Source organism: Leptonotus elevatus, chromosome 2, assembly GCF_054856555.1.
Source record: "Leptonotus elevatus isolate MCC_2025b chromosome 2, RoL_Lele_1.0, whole genome shotgun sequence".
NCBI classification, from domain to species: Eukaryota; Metazoa; Chordata; class Actinopteri; order Syngnathiformes; family Syngnathidae; genus Leptonotus; species Leptonotus elevatus.
Genome location: NC_141240.1, coordinates 5382802 through 5400142, shown reverse-complemented (window position 1 = coordinate 5400142; position 17341 = coordinate 5382802). Strand labels below are relative to the sequence as shown.

At 41.8% G+C, this 17341-nt stretch overlaps 1 protein-coding gene across 7 annotated transcripts in view; it reads left to right on the top strand.

The window, feature by feature from the left end:
• raph1b (Ras association (RalGDS/AF-6) and pleckstrin homology domains 1b) overlaps nucleotides 1–17341 on the top strand; it is a 36831-nt gene that overhangs the window by 2654 nt on the left and 16836 nt on the right. For 4 of the 7 annotated variants that reach the window (XM_086068367.1, XM_086068372.1, XM_086068371.1 and 1 more), the window contains exon 2: nucleotides 6411–6494. The gene's annotated coding sequence lies outside the window, so the exon portion shown is untranslated. Of the gene's footprint in view, nucleotides 1–5729; nucleotides 5861–6410; nucleotides 6495–17341 lie in introns of those variants that run through there. The other 3 variants (XM_086068368.1, XM_086068369.1, XM_086068370.1) reach the window with 2 other exon arrangements.

Here is a 17341-nt window from a genome sequence, read left to right as displayed (position 1 = left end):
TTAGTTGGCTTGACTAGCCTAAAATCTCTCCTGCTTCAGAAATTGTTGCTCTTCCTGTTGGCCTTTTCATGCACAGTGCGGGATGAATATCTGCACACGCAATGGCACGAAATCAGTTGCTTCCAGCTTTGCGGCGACTCATTTTGTTTCTGTTGAGAATGTTGAAGATGATGGTAATGCAGTACTTGCATAAACCTTGACAAATAATGATTAATTAACCTGTTTGGCTACACCAGTTTACTGAGGTACGCATGACAATTGGGCCTTTTTCAGCATTTCTCTTCATGTTCACACTATTTATGCTACTGTTTTGGTTCTAGTGGAGTGGTGTAACATCTAAAATTCATTTTAAAAACACACACAGTTTGACACTTACTGTGCGTCATTACGCACAGTTACAATGTTAGCGTTTATGGCATTCACATTTGTAAACATTACAAAATAAACTACAGGAAAACAGTGGTGTGCGGTGCATTTGCTACCTGGGCCTTGAGGAGAGACTTATCTGGCATAATCCACTTCCTAATAGCATCAGCATCAATAGTATCAGGATGCAATACAAACCATTATTATTAAACAAAAACACAATTTTGTCCCATGCAAGTACATCATCTGGAGCAGTTCAGAATAAATATTTATCCAATAACAAGAGAAAAACATAACTACGTTTTAAAAAATACTTAATGATCACGTCAGATGCTGATTATTAAATATACTATTAACGTGAGCATCTGCGTAGGGTTTTGCTAGTCAAATTTAACCTGCTTTGACTAACATCATAGGATAGAAAAATGCTGATGACATTGTGGTCGAGCAAGCTGGCCTGCCGAGGCAAATTTAAAATCTCCCTGGTTAGAGAAACAGTCACATTGGTAATGCGCTATAGTTTTAAGATCCAGCAGCATTACTGATTCTGAAGGCCCTGCGCAGATTAGATTGACATGGCAGCACATCGATTCAAACGGTCAGCTCATCAGCAAGCTCTGCAGAAACCTGATCCTGACTATTTGAATCAGGTGTGTTGGAGGAGGGAAACATCTGGAACATACAGAATAGGGATCCTCAAGAACCGGAGTTACACATCCCTGACATACACGTAGAGGCTTAAATCTGAGTGGAAAAAAAAAAAAAAAGAACATCTGACTTTGAACATGACATATCTTGCGTTTGTATTCAATTCAATAAGATGTAGGTTGAAAAGCATGTGCAAAATCATTGTAATTTTTTTTTATTTTTACATTTCACACAATGTCCCAACTGGGATCGGGGTTTGTAGGTCAGTGCTTCATTAGTGTTTAGGCCAGCAGAGAAGGCCTTGCTGGCCCTGACTGCTTACCACAACAAGGGAACAAGTTGAAACTCACCATAACTATCGTGGTTTGATTCGCTATGGCCCCTGTCAATTACCAAACACGGACTTAATTTTCAGGTCTTAAATCACTCTGTAGACAGTTATTCATTCGTTCAGATCAGTCTCGTCTCCTGTCAGCTGTGTTTGATTATGTACACTGTCATACCAGGGCTGTGAATAACTGAAAGGGACATTTAAAAAAAAATGTTTATAGGCATTCCCATACAATTATCACACCTTAAAAAAAAACTGTTTTAACTTGAGTGTTTTTATTGGATTTTGTATTTGTTCATCTGCCACTGCAATAGAGTTACCAGATCAGCTAACAGTTAGCCTAGCGTCAGTTCATTTAGGATGATACAAATTGGAACATCTGACCCCCGTATAACTTTCCCTAGAATATTAGTTATTAAACTCAACTTCACAAATCCTCTTCTGAACGAATGGACAAAAATATCAAATTTAACAAGAAATCAGAATTGGGTATCACGTCCTGCACTGTGAATGTAGCCATAGATACTGCAAAATCTTGCTGCAGTGGCGGAATAACGGCAAATGAGCTACTCCTATCACCAGCTACACAGATGATGGGAGGAGACACAAGGAGGGCACACTAGCCGCATCTCCACTCATTCATGTTCATTGGTAGCAGGCAGGCACACTTGGGCGAAGGGTTGGCATTGGCCGACAATTGCCTCCAGCCCCTTTAGCAGGAAAAATGTTGCCTGTCTACACGCAAACAATGGGGGGAAAAAAATGTTGTTAGCCAGGGAATTCCTCAAAAGTTGTTTCAGGGACCCAACTCTCAGCAATGCAGTCAGTATGAAAGCCTCCATGCTGCTACTACTAGACTTTTTTTCTTCTTGTGTGTTTGCTTCGACAATACTTATAGTGCATCGTTAATTGTCCCCTGTGTGAGCGTCATCTTTCACCACTTCATTTAAGCATCTTAATGACTTATTTAGCTTTCTGAACGTGACAATAGCAGGTGGCTTTTTTCTTATTGCGGGGCTGTTGCTCTTTCGAATAACCTCTTTTCCCCTTTACAATAACATCTAAGGTCAGTCAGTCATTCAACCCAATGATGCGTGTGACAGGAAGCACTGCTCTGGTCGTTGTACTGTCACACAGCTGAGAGATGTTTGCGACTGCCATAAAGTCAAGAAACCAAAGAGATCTTGAAGACCATCAACTACATCAGATTTCAACGTGGCTAAGAGAAGGTGATTCATTTGGGTCGTTTCTCAATTCCCCCCACATCATCGTGCCATAGCTGTCCCAACAAACAGAATGTGCTTGTGTGAGTCTAGTGGCTCTATGATGTGGAGAGCGTCTGGAGTGCGTGTGGCTTATTGGGCTCCGCCTCCTTCAGAGGAGAGCAGCAAAGGCATGGTGCAAATAACCTTTGGGTGTGATGTATCACATAAGTAGATATGGGGGGAGGATTTATTTCTTCATCATCCGATTGCCTTAATTAAATTGCCTGTGCTGTGCAGTTGCTGTACGCCAGAGGAATAAACATCGCTGGTGTGATCAGAGTTTATCTACTTCTCATTTATGTGGTTGTGTTGGTCAACATAGCTTGCTTAGTGGCTTTCCCTTGTAGATGAAGATAGTACAGCATATCAAGCTATCTATCGGTACCTATATCTAGATTTTGTTGGATTTTGGAGCATCATTTACAAAATTGTTGTTTGTTCACTTTCAAATAATTTGCAATTCATTTGATGTAAACATGAAAATAAAAAACTAACAGCATAAGATGTTTAATGCCAAAAATTAAGAATCTGTGTTTGGGCATGTGCTTTCAATGGTTTAAAGCACCCTTTCATAGAAAATAGAATAGATTTTCTGCATCAAAATTCCTGACTTCTAAATCTGATATGTGTTCATAAAATATGCACTAAAGCCTATTTTCCCTCAGATCTCTTGCTGCAATCAACCTAGCTAATGTTTGAGAGCGAGCGTTGTTATGCTGACGGGCGCCAAGTTTGCAGGGAAACATGTAGGATGCGCATGGCAGTCTGCCCTCAATGCATCTGGAAGCTAGAGGGTGAAAAGTGTAAATTGATTTAAGACACTTAGGTCACTTGTGGTTTTGCCTGCAAGCTTTTAGAAGTCATTTGTACAATTGACTTTATGGAGGCAAGCAGGACTCTGGGTGTAATAAGGGACCTACAATCTGAAGAACTAGCAGCTGCAGTAGACTGACACATTTTGGTGCAAAAGAAAAGTCCCTTGACAGTCAGTCAAACCTGTAGGCGTAATCCGAGCAAATATCAGTGTGTGGATGTCATTGACTAACACTCTGGCAACGAGCCTCTGACTCTTATACTGAGTCGCCTACTTGCTAATCTCTTTCTGCCCTGGTGATCTTCTCTCTCTCTATCATGATTCCTGGATCACACAGGAAAATGAACCAGTACTCACTGTGACAGACTTAAAATGATGTGCTTGAGGTAGCGCAATCTAACCCATCACTCCTTTATGGTGATTATGCAAAGAATATTCAAGTTAGTGTGAGATTGATGTTTCAGCAGGTCAAAATGCAGGCCAAAGCAAGAGGCATTTTATCACATAACTTTGTATGTGTGTGTCGTCCATAAACCTCATTGGCAGAGAGCCAGCCAATGGGACGCTCCATCAGACCCCACGGGCCACCGTGGGAACATTCCTGACGCAGCATTATTCCATAATTCTCACCATGTGTGTTCTCTCCCTCGCAGAGTAGTCTCTGCACGAAGTGTGGAGAATCCCGCTGAGGAAGGGAGATCAGCCCCTTGTAATCGCAACCAGACGTGACCTCCTTTACAATTCAAGCTAGCCTTATGATGTGCGCTACGGGCAGTTGTCTCAGTGTTGTTTGAATGAAGAATTGGCATACAAGTCCAACTGTATGGTTAAACAGGTGTAATATGATATTATTTGTTCTCCACAACTGCAGTCAAACCAGTTTTTATGGGTCAATGTTTGGCAGGCAGTTGGCCAAGAAAGAGCCTAGACTTGTTTGTCTTATTATCTGTACTAAATGTAATGCGCTGATCAATACTAATGCACCTTCTCAACCCAGTTCAGAACCATTCATCAGCCTACTGAAGGGAATGGTCATGGTCAGGGAAACCGCAGTATTGGTTTATGCTGAGTGCCGACGCTCATTCCTCCTCACAGGAAGTCCTTTTCAGTGTTACTCAAGTGGATTCGGGATGGTGCGGTCATTCACGGTGCTTTCCGACAACAATCCCGTCTTTTTCTTTTCCTATGACATCATCATCGCCTTTGCTGGGCCGCCGTCCTTCCCTCTTTTCGACTTCCTGCCCCAACAGGAAATGAGCTACCTCCGAGGAGTGCGGCTAATGGTTGTGCAGCCTGGGTGAACAAGGACGCACCTGTACTCAGGACTACAGTGTTTCCCCTTGTTCCGTTGTTGAAGTGGGGCCGTATGCAGGGTGCTTATCAGGGTGGCCGTATGTTGTTGTTTTTATTTACCCTCCTCACAAGGGGTCCTTTTGCTGTAAAAAGTCTGGCCTGTGCACTTAATGTTGCTTCTGGCTCGAAAGTCCAGATGTTGTTTTTGTATGTGGGTCTATAAATAGAATTCACTGACGTCACAGGATCGCGAGTCGGCCCCTCAAGGTGGGTCAACTTTCCAGCGGACTCAGCTGTGTTTCTATTGTGTTTACACCGAATGTTCTATTGTTATTGATGAATGTCAACCCATGTTTAGCTTCCTCTAACAATACTTGTGTAAGCAAGACGTATGCGGAAGATTTAGCTCAACACTCCTTGCAGCGGTACAAGTTGAAACGTTTGATTAGTGAAGAATCTCGGCTTATTTTAAAACCAAGTTAGCTAATTTCCCAACCGCGCTAACTACTAGCTCTAGCATGTTACAACAAAAACAACAACAACATTGTTGATTCATCACTTGTTTTCGTACACTTAAACAACAATTTCAGGAAACTATTTTTATCCAGAGCTAGCCACGGCTAGCGGCTCATATCACAATCTCATTATAGTAAAAGCATTTTTACCATCTTACAATGACACATGATTAAAATGGTCAGAACACACTTTGGTAGACTTTGTTGGTTGAAAATCCTTTCGTTTTATCTTTGCAATTCCGGATACTTCTTTGTCCGTTCCCATTCGATATTCCATGGACCCATAAACGGCACACAATGTTGGGGCACATGATGTCATGTGAATACCTGAATGTTGGTGCAAAGAATGCTTAAGAACACTAAAGACACTTCAAAGTGTGCATTTGTTTGAGTCTGTCAAAAATTAAAAAAAATCTGCGTCTCTGTTCCTTTTTATGACATGGTCTCTTTGTCTTCTGCCTGTGAGCAGCTGCCCGCTGACCCTGGCACTGTTGTGACTTCAGCAACTGTGTTCGCCTGCAGCTGCACTGATCCATGTGTCATTGCCACACCTGCTTGCTGCCCCCACGCTGATGGAGTGTTATTACACGTTGACCGGGCACAGTTTGCACCAGGCAGCTGGAAGGAGGTGGGGCGTGCGCTCGAGTATTGATGACGCGTGGGCTAACAAACACGCACGCAAACTCAGTGCCTTGTGTGTGTTTGGAAATAGGCAGTCAGTGTTTGTTCTGGTGCAAGGAGACAGGCTGCAGTGCACGCTGTGGTGTGAATAACAGTTGGTGCACAGAAAAACGAAGGAACAGCTGAGCCCAGCTTCCAGCAGCTGACTTCTCCCCCTTTGCTTTTCAATCACCTAAAATTTAGTTTGCGACTGGATGAAAGGCCAATATTCGGAAACAAATTTGTCTTTACATATGAACATGGTCAGGTTGTGTTTTGTAAGCGGCGATGCAGTGAACTGAAGGCTTCCAAGCTGAAATATAATGTAAAGCCATTCTTGCTTCTCTCAGCCTGCGTGTCAGTTCCTTCTGCAGTTAATCTGCTGCATTCTTGTGAGAGAAGGATCATCTTGCTCTGCTCCAGCTGCCAGCTTGCTCTGCTACTCTGTTGCAGCCCATCCTTAAGTTTGAGAATTTCTCTGACTGATGCCTTTGCTTGTCCTTTTGTTTCTTTTTCAGCAGATTGAAGGCCCTGTCAGAGTAGACTGGTGGTTTCTGACTGACCTGTAACCTTGGTTGAAAGCGGGCCAAGCCACTTCAGAGGTAAGAGTTCCTGTACACTGGGCTGACTAATGGCTGCTTGCTGGCGGCGATAAATTCTAAAGAGCAGATCTGTCACTTAGTTATTTTAAAACTAATGGACAAGTTGCTATGATCAAAAACTGCCACATAAATTGCATTGAAGCTGGAATCTTTATATTATTGAATATTCCAGCATGGATGCATGTGCTTGTTTTCGGTTCTTGTAAGTAAGAATCAAATGAAAGAGGAGGCATGCCTCAGGAGATAATTCCCATTTTAAGTGAAACCATGTGAGCGTCAACCATGACCGACTTTGACGCAAGAGAAGGCATCACTGGTTTGCAAGCTTTTATCCTCTGCTGACTACAGTGAGAGTACATGATGATCGTGCGCTGTATCAAAGTGAGCACCTTATTCATCTCTCGTATATCAAATTGAATTGAATTGTGTAATAGTGTAGCAGAAGCCCCTTTAACTCATTCACTCGCAGCCATTTTCACTGAAGCAACCCCCTTGACTCCCGGCTGTTTTACTAGGTTTTGAGTGATTTTGCAAGGCCCACAGAATATTGTGTTCTATTGCTATAAAAACATGGAACCTACCAAAAGAAAGATTAGAGTCTCTTCTTTCATCAGGAAAAAAATTACCAGTATATTAGTATCTGTTTCCGTTGCAGCAATTAGCATTAGAATATACCTAAGTTTCATCAATATTCACATTCCTGGTGAAAACACTGACAAAAAAAGCTGATCTCTTATACTCTGCTGCCGCTTGCTGGCTGTTTTTTGTAATAACTACCATTGCTTTAAGACCATGTCAGAAGTTGCACCAAAGCCTTCTTTATGCTCTTGCATAAAAAAAACATGAACAAATAAATATAAATATGTTTTTGGGAGTGTAGGACAAAGTATTAAAAAAAAGATGTTTACACGTTTTTGGGTTTGAATGAGTTAATCACCTAAAAAGTCTACCACTAGTGTTGTTCCGATACCGTTTTTTGGCCCCCGATACTGATTCCGATATCGAGCTTTGCGGTATCGTCCGATGCCGATATCTATGTGTGTTTTTTTCTCAACATGAAAAAGCTGTCCTGCCATTGGTTCAGAGCATTCAAGGGCCAATAGGATATCTTAGCTCGGCATGCAGTGAACATGTCACAAGATGCTGCATCCAAAGTCCTATATTAGTGTCAGAATTAATGGTATCGGCATGTTACTTGTTAGTACTCACCGATACAGATACCGATACTGTTTTAATGCAGTATCGGGGCCTCTGCCGATACCAGTATCGGTATCGGAACAACACTACTTACCACTTACAGATTTTTTGTGGGGATGTGATGTAGCCTTCAGATGATGACTACAATCAATTCAGGACGTGGTGCTGCTCGTGTGTTGTGTTAACAGTCCATGGATGTCTTCAGCAGCAATCGAGGCTGCTGGACATCTTGTGGTCTGTGTTTGTTATCATGGAACCCATGCTGCAATTTTTGAAGAAGGTAGCACGAGCAGATTGTGACAGGAAAACCAGATAGCCCACGTTTGTGTCTGTTTAATACGACAAACAAACAGACACTGTTGTGTTGAATTCTGCCTTTCAGTGCCAGTCATTCACTGGCTCGCTGCAGGGCTTCAGAAATGAACAACGAAGGAAATGGGGTGATGGCGATTGTAGCACACCGTCCGGAGTGCACATCTCTCTGCATGTAGGTAGCATCCAGCAAACAGCAGGAGGAATGCTTTGATGCACGGGCTCTGCATCCGCTCGTGAGTTTTGCTGAGCACAAAGGAGTATTGTGCTGCTTATGCAGCAAGTGTGTTACACTGTTATCATTATCAAACAAGTAGCAGACAGGCATACAGCCCATTCTCGAGTTGGCAAAGCACTCAAACATTCTGAAACCTTATAGCTTCTGGTGTTGGGCCATTTTTTACATTCAAGTGCAAATAATAGCAGATAATTAGCTTAGTGCTTTTCTAAATTTGGTTAGTATGGAGCGGAATCACTTCTTCAATATTGCATTTACAGTGATTGTACTTATTTGTTAAATTCACTTTGGGTTTATTTTACCAAAGTGGTGAGAATGCCCATGCATCATTGCCCCTGCCAGTGCCGGCTGAACCCGGTGTGCATGTGACACTACTAGCCTGAACTGCAAACAGAACACAGCTGCTATATGGACATGACTAGGGCTGTCACTATCGATTTTTAAATCGATTATCCTATTAAATAATTTAGTAATTGGAAGGACAAATCACATTCACAAACTGTAACATACTTTGAAAACCCCAATTCCCAGCTACTACTGGTCCACAACCCAGATAAAAAATGGGTGGTGGGTTGCGTCAGGGAGGGCAGCTTGTGTAAAAGCTGCCAAACATGTTCGCTGTGGTGACCCATGACAGGACGACATAGAGATCCACAAAAAATGTGGGGGAAATAATCAGTTTCGTTTGTTTGTGCTGCTACGGTTTAATAGATATTACACAGTTGAATTTAATAACTGACCATCACCATAAAGACATTTTACGGTATAAATGGCGGTTGAGTCGGCCCAATTAGCAGATGCTAAGTTACTAACGTACCTTAATAACACTGCCAAGACTTGCATGAAACTGCTAACTTTGATGGCATTTTGACCACACAGAGTGAAAACAAATCCGGATTGTACAAACTTGTAAAGTCTTTGCATGATCAGATTTGTAAGCACTCACCAGTGTAAGATAGGGGGTAATTCCACGTAGCAGTATCGCCGAGTTGGAAAAAAAGCACTCCTGACACTTCATTGGAAATGGTAATATCATACAACCTGTCCACCTCGCACATGTTTCCTTTTCATCAAAGTGAGTGTCAGTTCTCTTGGACGGAAAGTTGACAGAAAAACGCTAAGTTTATCCCTCGTCATAGTACAGGGAGTCATCAAGTTACGGCGGAGTTTCGTTCCTACGCTGGCGATGTAACCCGAATTTTGATTCCCCCGTTAAAGTCTATATTTACATAAAAATACTTTGTACAGTAATTTAAAATAACAACATATTTGCGTAAGACGCCGGAACCAATATTTTGTGTTTCTGCACGGACATTCATTGCTGACGGTCGGCAGAGCGCAGCTAATTCAAGCTTAAACACCAAAATGTGACGCGCCTGTTGGTGAGCCGACCTGCTCGATGGACGTCCGTTGCTGGAGGTGACAACAATACAACTTTAAATAATTTTAAAATGGCGTGATTACAGTGGGGAAATTAACGAAAAAGGAGGTGTTACGGACGAGGCACAGGTGCCGTAAAGTCAAAACGACTCCCTGTTGTCCATTAACGCAGCACCGACTTATTCTCTACTTAAAAATATACAGTAACAACATACAAACCCAATTCCCAAAATGTTGGGACACTATACAAATTGTGAAGTAAAACTGAATGCAATTATGTGGAAGTGCCAAATTTTTATATTTTATTCAGAATAGAACATAGAAAACAAGTCAACAGTTTAAACTGAGAACATTTATCATTTTAAGGGAACACTATGTTGATTTTAAATTCCACGGTGTCAACAAATCTCAAAAAAGTTGGGACAAGGCCATTTTCACCACTGAGGCATCCCTTCTTCTTCTTACAACAGTCTGCAAACGTCTGGGGATTGAGGAGACAATTTTCTCAAGTTTAGAAATAGGAATGCTGTCCCATTCTTGTCTGACACGAGTCTCTCTAACTGTTCAACTGTCTTGGGCTTTCTTTCTTGCACCTTCCCCTTTATGATGCGCCAAATGTGCTCTATAAGTGAAAGAAGTGGAGTGCAGGCTGGCCATTTCAATACCCGGATCCTTTTCCTACGCAGCCATGATGTTGTAATTGGTGCTGAATGTGGTCTGGCATTATCGTGTTGAGAAATGCAAGATCTTCTCTGAAAGTGATGATGCCTGGATGGGAGCATATGTTGTTCTCCAATCGGAATATACCTTTCTGCATTGACGATGCCTTTCCAGATGTGGAAGCTGCCCATGCCACACGCACTCATGCAACCCTATACCATCGCAGATGCAGACTTATAAACTGAGTGTTGATAACAACTTGGGTTGTCCTTGTCCTCTTTAGTCAGTATGATATAGCGCCCCAGTTTTCCACAAAGAACTTTGAATCGGGAACAGGTTTCCACTTTGCCACACCATTTTAAATAACCCCTGGCCCAGAGAAACGCCTGCGCTTCTTGGTCTGCTTTAGAAATGGCTTCTTCTTTGTACTGTAGAGTTTCACCTGGCAACGGCAGCTGGCGGTGAATTGTGTTCACACACAATGTTTTCTGGAAGTATTGCTGAGCCCTTTCTATGATTTCCCTTATAGTAAGCATTCCTGTTTGCGGTGCAGTGCCGTTTAAGGGCCCGAAGATCATGGGCATCCAGTATGATTTTTCAGCCTTGAACCTTACACATAGAGATTGTTCCAGATTCTCTGAATCTTTGGATGATGTTATGCACTGTAGATGATGATAATTACTTCAACCTTTTTGCAATTCTTCGCTGGTAAACACTTTCTCCACTATCTTTCTGTTGGGAAAGTTGGGACACTATACAAATTGTGAAGTAAAACTGAATGCAATTATGTGGAAGTGCCAAATTTTTATATTTTATTCAGAATAGAACATAGAAAACAAGTCAACAGTTTAAACTGAGAACATTTATCATTTTAAGGGAACACTATGTTGATTTTAAATTCCACGGTGTCAACAAATCTCAAAAAAGTTGGGACAAGGCCATTTTCACCACTGAGGCATCCCTTCTTCTTCTTACAACAGTCTGCAAACGTCTGGGGATTGAGGAGACAATTTTCTCAAGTTTAGAAATAGGAATGCTGTCCCATTCTTGTCTGACACGAGTCTCTCTAACTGTTCAACTGTCTTGGGCTTTCTTTCTTGCACCTTCCCCTTTATGATGCGCCAAATGTGCTCTATAAGTGAAAGAAGTGGAGTGCAGGCTGGCCATTTCAATACCCGGATCCTTTTCCTACGCAGCCATGATGTTGTAATTGGTGCTGAATGTGGTCTGGCATTATCGTGTTGAGAAATGCAAGATCTTCTCTGAAAGTGATGATGCCTGGATGGGAGCATATGTTGTTCTCCAATCGGAATATACCTTTCTGCATTGACGATGCCTTTCCAGATGTGGAAGCTGCCCATGCCACACGCACTCATGCAACCCTATACCATCGCAGATGCAGACTTATAAACTGAGTGTTGATAACAACTTGGGTTGTCCTTGTCCTCTTTAGTCAGTATGATATAGCGCCCCAGTTTTCCACAAAGAACTTTGAATCGGGAACAGGTTTCCACTTTGCCACACCATTTTAAATAACCCCTGGCCCAGAGAAACGCCTGCGCTTCTTGGTCTGCTTTAGAAATGGCTTCTTCTTTGTACTGTAGAGTTTCACCTGGCAACGGCAGCTGGCGGTGAATTGTGTTCACACACAATGTTTTCTGGAAGTATTGCTGAGCCCTTTCTATGATTTCCCTTATAGTAAGCATTCCTGTTTGCGGTGCAGTGCCGTTTAAGGGCCCGAAGATCATGGGCATCCAGTATGATTTTTCAGCCTTGAACCTTACACATAGAGATTGTTCCAGATTCTCTGAATCTTTGGATGATGTTATGCACTGTAGATGATGATAATTACTTCAACCTTTTTGCAATTCTTCGCTGGTAAACACTTTCTCCACTATCTTTCTGTTGGGAAAGTTGGGACACTATACAAATTGTGAAGTAAAACTGAATGCAATTATGTGGAAGTGCCAAATTTTTATATTTTATTCAGAATAGAACATAGAAAACAAGTCAACAGTTTAAACTGAGAACATTTATCATTTTAAGGGAACACTATGTTGATTTTAAATTCCACGGTGTCAACAAATCTCAAAAAAGTTGGGACAAGGCCATTTTCACCACTGAGGCATCCCTTCTTCTTCTTACAACAGTCTGCAAACGTCTGGGGATTGAGGAGACAATTTTCTCAAGTTTAGAAATAGGAATGCTGTCCCATTCTTGTCTGACACGAGTCTCTCTAACTGTTCAACTGTCTTGGGCTTTCTTTCTTGCACCTTCCCCTTTATGATGCGCCAAATGTGCTCTATAAGTGAAAGAAGTGGAGTGCAGGCTGGCCATTTCAATACCCGGATCCTTTTCCTACGCAGCCATGATGTTGTAATTGGTGCTGAATGTGGTCTGGCATTATCGTGTTGAGAAATGCAAGATCTTCTCTGAAAGTGATGATGCCTGGATGGGAGCATATGTTGTTCTCCAATCGGAATATACCTTTCTGCATTGACGATGCCTTTCCAGATGTGGAAGCTGCCCATGCCACACGCACTCATGCAACCCTATACCATCGCAGATGCAGACTTATAAACTGAGTGTTGATAACAACTTGGGTTGTCCTTGTCCTCTTTAGTCAGTATGATATAGCGCCCCAGTTTTCCACAAAGAACTTTGAATCGGGAACAGGTTTCCACTTTGCCACACCATTTTAAATAACCCCTGGCCCAGAGAAACGCCTGCGCTTCTTGGTCTGCTTTAGAAATGGCTTCTTCTTTGTACTGTAGAGTTTCACCTGGCAACGGCAGCTGGCGGTGAATTGTGTTCACACACAATGTTTTCTGGAAGTATTGCTGAGCCCTTTCTATGATTTCCCTTATAGTAAGCATTCCTGTTTGCGGTGCAGTGCCGTTTAAGGGCCCGAAGATCATGGGCATCCAGTATGATTTTTCAGCCTTGAACCTTACACATAGAGATTGTTCCAGATTCTCTGAATCTTTGGATGATGTTATGCACTGTAGATGATGATAATTACTTCAACCTTTTTGCAATTCTTCGCTGGTAAACACTTTCTCCACTATCTTTCTGCGCAACATTGGAGGAATTGGTGATTCTCTACCCATCTTCGCTTCTGAGAGACACTGCCACTCCGAGAAGCTCTTTTTATACTCCAATCAAGTTGCCAATGGACCTCATTAATGGTAACTGGTCTTCCAGCTGTTTTTTTATAGGGGCAATTTACTTTTCCAGCCTCTTATGGCTACCTGTCCCAACTTTTTTTAGATTTGTTGGCACCATGAAATTTACAATCAACATATTTTCCCCTTAAAATTATACTTTTTCTCAGTTTATACTTTTGACCTGTCATCTATGTTCTATTCTGAACAACATATTGAAATTTGGCACTTCCACATGATTGCATTCAGTTTTTATTCACAATTTGTATATTCTCCCAACTTTTTGGGAATTAGGTTTGTAATTAAATACTGTGCGCTGTAAGTTTAAAAATAATTAAACAGTGAGGCTGCATTAATTGAATGGCCATTGTGTTGTGCCTTCTGGTGTGTCTGCTGTGGTCGCGTATGGGTAATATGAGACAATCAGATGGATACACTATTCATTGAGACATCTCAATGCAGCTCTAAGTTCATCAGCACAACAATAATATTAGTTGTTCTCCGCTAAGGATACAAAAAAAATACAGACTGACTGAATACTGTCAGATTTGTCTACATGTGTTGCTGCACCATTTGTATTCACTCTGTTGATTAAATGATCCATTATCTAAACCGCTTACCCTCACAAGGGTTGGGATGGAGCCAGTCCCAGCAGCTTCTGGGCAGTGGGCGGGGTACAACAGGAACTCACAATCACACAGAGGGACAATTTAGAGTCTTCAATTAAACTATTTGGTTTATTTTTAGTCTGAGAGTTAATCTTAAACTAGGAGTGGAAAGAAAAATAATAAAACTTTATTTCAGGACCAAACTGTTTTGAAGGGAGTTCAGTTGAGTTCACTTCCAGCATACAGCGCTTGTAACTCAAGTCTGCTCTCACAGGTCAAAGCAAAAAAAAAAAAAAAAGGTCAATTAAGTCACTCGTAATTCAGAGCACCACTGTATTCCTATACTTTTGCTGAAAGGACCAAGCGAGTGGATCATGTGATGTCGCTGCAGTGATGACTGGCAATTCTGTGCATGTATCTGTAGAGCGAGTGTGGTCACCATGGAAACGACCATTCTCTCGCTCATGCACTGTCTGAGATTGGGGCGCTGTTGTTCATTGCATCTGCTGACCAATCTCATTTTTACTCTCCCCCCTCTCTTATTGTCCATCTGCCGGCCTTGTCTCCACCTTCCTGCCCATTCCAACCCTCTTCTTTCTGTGCCCCTCCCCCATAATTGGGTGTGTAAGCCCAAGCTGTTCACTGTGTCATGCTACGCTTCAGTGCATTTGTTTAAGAACGCGTGGCTCCGTAAATGTGCGTCGTTTCCTCTGCTTGCACACTGCCAGTCACATTTGACTAATGACACTGGAGCTGTTGTCCTCATTGCACTCTCCACTTTATTCACATCCGAGGCGGGCTCACTCCATGTCCATCATTCCCTCTGTTATCCATCTCATCTACCATCAGTTGCACCCTTCCGTTGTAGCCGCTCCTTATTTATGGCACGTGTCACATTTGGTGTGTGTCATTTTAAATAGAACAGATCTGCTTTTGTTTCCCAGCCGAGGAAGATATCGTCTCATTAGTTTTTGTGCTTGGTTTTTGAATTGGTGTGTGGGGGTACATTCACAAAAGAAAAATAAGTAGACCAAAATTTAATCCATAAAATGGTGTCCCTGGATGAGGATAAATCTCAAAAGAAGATTTCATGAATGATATGAGCTCCATCTGCCACTCAAGGGCTGAAGTCAGGTGTACAGTTCCTGCACTACATAGATTATTCCCTTCCCTGTAATATCTGGTTTCATACCTAATCCCAATATCTTGCATTTGGCAGTAATTTAATGGAAAATCTCAATTTATGACATTAGTTAAAAAGTTTTTTTCTGAGAAAAGGGGGAACAGTCTGATCTATTCATATGCATCATGCATGTTTCTCTTTTTCACTATTTAAATTGTATCACAAATTTTGAAGATGTCAGCAAATTTTCTCTCCTACCTTAAGCGCGTCTCCTACTGACTTCTTTTGTCTTCTGTTTTGCCTGGAAGAAAAAGTGGCTTGTCTTGACCACCAAGGAAAATGTGTTTTGCAGACATAATGTCAGCAGCTCAACACATGCTGACGGCCAGGGGATGAATCATAGTCTGTCCTGCGTAGCTGCATTCTTTTCGTGGTTTGTTGGGCATCAAAAGAATTATTTGGAGTATTGGTCAGGCATTAGCCATGTCTGCAGTCATCGGCCTGGGAAAAAGAACCTCAGTCTTGCTCTGTAATTCTGCATGTTGAAGGATGTGACCAGGTCCAAAAATAGTCTTGACTGAAACTCAGTCATCATAGGTGTACTGTATTTGACTACAATAGTGTTTACTCATCTATACTGTTCATTCTCCTGCCAACCATCATGTTTCCTAAATTACTTAGTTATGAAAGGATTAACTGCTAAGTTTGAAATGTTAAAGTTGAAATGATACTCATAAGGAGACATCAGTGCATTCCATGTGTGTGGATGGTAAGAAAACCAAAAACAAAGGATCCTGGCAGATTGTGCTGTACATGGTTGAAAACTAAACAGGTTATGACAGAATTTTGATGTATTTGATGGGAATGTTGTCCCTGCCTACATGGCTACCACATATGAACGTTGGTTAGCCGGGCTGCTACAGTTCGTTGGCATATCTCGTCTTCTCTGTGATCCAGGCTGCCAGAAAATACAAACAAGAAGAGGAAGGGCTAGGCTAACTGTTAGCTAATTTAGTACCTAATACATAAAGGGACACAAATGTGGTGCGCCACTTTTTTTTTTTACAGCTCAGCTAAGCCAGAGGTCTGCTCTAAAGTTTCATTCTAGTTAACACTCGTTGTCATCTAGTCTCTTCATAAATATTTACCACAGGCCACTGTCTGACGCAAGAATGAATGCTTTTGGAACTATGGAAAATAAAAGCTTAGTTGCAGTTGGAAACGTCCACATTTGGCTTTAGGCAGCATCAGTTATTCCACGTCATGTGACTGAAAATTAGCACAGTCAGCAAGTTAATTTTTGTTTTTTGTTTTTTTAAGTCTCATTGACCCTCGGTATGAAAAATTGTACGAGATTTATTAGGAGCATTTAAGTAGTTTAATGTATGTATGTCCTCCCAGTGAACTGAATGTTGGCATACTTTAAAACCTATAGTCATTTTTCTTGCAAAGACTGAGGGAAAACTACACACACTGCTCTGCTTTTCAAACGTCCCAACACTCTGATGAGTGTCTAAAGATAGAAATAGTTTCCTCTGCTACCTCCTTTTCGTCATGTGCTTGCGCCTTCACATTCTTTAAAGCTGTTTAAGGGGCATTGCACCTTTTTGTCATCTCTACCCATACAAAGCACCACTACTTTACAGCGAAGGGACTTGCGATCTCTGACCCTGCCCCCTTTCTGACCTTTGAGCCACCCTTAGTCGCAGGAGACAGATGAGTGCCGGTCATGCTCAGACGAGAGAGCAGGACCCCTGCAGTCTCGGCAGATAAAAGGCCAAAGCAGTCTGGTACAAAATGATGCCTTAGGACACATGCACTTTCCACCGGCCCACTGAAACCCCCCTTGGGTCATACTACATAATCTTAAAAGCACTGGCTCAGGTGGTAATTCACTTAAAACTGCACTAGCGCACACCGTTGAGGATACAATTCCATTAAAATGACAGCAACTCACTTTCTGTTTTTGTCTTCATTTTTTTTATTCTGTGTCTGTGGTTATTTTTCCTTCTTTTTTTTTTTCTTTTTTTTTACTTCTTGCAGTTGGAAAGAATTAGCATATTCATGGTTGTTCGTGTATAGTGTGTCTACCAGCAACTGTGACTTGAAGAACTGCAGGCTGATTGCTGTTTAAACACAGCTGTTAAAAGTGAGTATTTGCACAT